Source organism: Leucopleurus acutus, assembly GCF_964270905.1.
Source record: "Leucopleurus acutus genome assembly, chromosome: 10".
NCBI classification, from domain to species: domain Eukaryota; kingdom Metazoa; phylum Chordata; class Mammalia; order Artiodactyla; family Delphinidae; genus Leucopleurus; species Leucopleurus acutus.
Genome location: NC_139153.1, coordinates 42,147,563 through 42,149,943, shown reverse-complemented (window position 1 = coordinate 42,149,943; position 2,381 = coordinate 42,147,563).

The window sequence follows — 2,381 nt, the reverse complement described above, 5'->3', positions numbered from 1 at the left end:
GCTCTGTAGCAGAAATTAGCATAACACTGTAAATCAACTATACTTCAATAAAAAAATAAAGATGTAAACATCTCTATTAACCCTTTTCAACTCATCAGAATGGAAATAACAAATAGCAAAGGTTTTATAAAATAGGATAACAAATTCAATGTAGAGCAATATTTTCCATATGAGTTATATAAAATATAAACAAATGATCATTAAACACTAATATGACTCAAATGTAATACATAATGAGAAAAAATGAACACTTAAATATTGAACAGAAGAAATTAATAACAAAAACCCTTTACAGTTTACTTTTGTCAATAAAGGGTCTGAGTCATAATTTAGCAGGAGCCTTGAATATTTAAGCTAAACTGAAGCTGCATTATAACAGCCACAGTGCACAGTCTATACAGCTTAGCACACTGAAAGTTCAATCAGGGCTTGAGGCAACTTTCTTACACACCCAAAATACAGCAACTAAAAAGGCTTTCTTTCTTGGTTAAATGAGATAAATCTTAAGACTAGGACACATTCAATAAATAAAAATTTAACATTGCATTTTGCTAGGCACATGAGTTAACACACACACACACACACACACACACACACACACACACACACAGAGTGACAAAAATAGGCACAGAAAGTATTTATATGTGGAAGAATCATCACGTTAATTTATGTCAAAGAATATCATGTTTGTTTATCTTAATGCAGGGCCTAGTTAGGTTTTAAGGTTTCATAAATACTTCTGAATTACTGAACTGCATATATAGAATATTTAAAAGTTGCTACCGAAAAAAAAAGAAAACCAAGTTGGAATTCTACCTAGCAACATAGGTTTCTCAACATAACTTCCTTCCCTATGGACATCAAACTAAGAAACATGTAGAGAGAAAATAAATGGTTTTTGAAAGATACACAAGCCATTTAAAGAGGTCTGATTTCTGAATTACACAGAATATTCTGGTCTATAAAAAATGGAATAGTTTTCAGAGACAGAATAAATTTTTGCCTAAAGAAATATGGGGTAAGACTGGAACCCTCAGTGAAAGCTCTAAAAGGACACAGAACCCAATGAGTGACCTGAATAGTGAGGGATGGGTGAGAAACAACTATGCAGTAAGTGCTGGCTTGTTAGTGGATCTTTTCCCCTCCCTTCTCTCATTCATTCACCTTTTTAAGACTGCCTTCTGTGTCCTTTTGGGGGGAAATTATCTTACCCTTCATCATTTGTTCCTTCAGTACTTTAATATAAAACCTACAAGAAAAACAACAAATTCAAGGCTAGTATTAAGAGCTTGAATAAAGATATCAAGAAGCCTTATCCTTGGATCAGTAAACTCTTCTTGGTAAATAAAACCTTCATTTGTGGAAGTGGGATGACCTTTCTTAGCAGACGGCATTCATTTAGGGTGTGACACTCTGCTTTTGGAAGTGGGAATAATTACTTTCTAAATAATGTAATAAAAGTAAGTACTTTCCTTCTGAGGCATTATTGCTTTGTGGACTTTATTTTGTTTATCCTTAGAGTATATTGTTGCATTACACAAGTGCAGATATGATACCTAACTTCTAATGATTTATCCAAAATCATACAAGAAAAAGCAGGACTAATGGAAATGTAATCAAAACCTCTTGAAAATGCAGTTACTGTAGATGCACATAAATAAATAAACTATAATCAAAAGTTGAATCTGAGGTCTGGTAACTGATTTTATGTTAAATAGAGGTGTTTTAAAAATTGTTCTTGGGTCTTCCCTGGTGGCGCAGTGGTTAAGAATCCTCCTGCCAATGCAGGAGGATTCTTAACCACTGCAGGATTGAACACGGGTTCGATCCCTGGTCCGGGAAGATCCCACATGCCATGGAGCAACTAAGCCCATGCGCCACAACTACTGAGCCTGTGCTCTAGAGCCCGTGAGCCACAACTACTGAAGCCCGCGTGCCTAGAGCCCGTGCTCCACAACAAGAGAAGCCACCACAATGAGAAGCCCACTCACCGCAACAAAAACCCAATGCAGCCATAAATAAATTTATATATAAAAAAAAAAGTGTTCTCATTTAATATAACTTAAAAGAATAGTCTGGAAACTGAAGTATAAAGATTACATGTATTCTGAATCCAGATACTTTCTCAACTCGATAAGTACAGGATGGCTCTGCCTTCTCCATTAGTAATACGGACTCATAAGTTATGCTGCAAAAAATGTCTGACCCTCCTCAGCATTTAGCTAGAGAGACCAAAGGAGTTAACCGAAACCTCATGTTCACTGTTAATTTTCATTATAATTGGTAAAAATGATGCCTATAATAGATGGTATTCACATTTTCAATAAATTCATAGTTTTTTGATGATCACATATAGAAAACAAATTAGATTTCATGTTAAA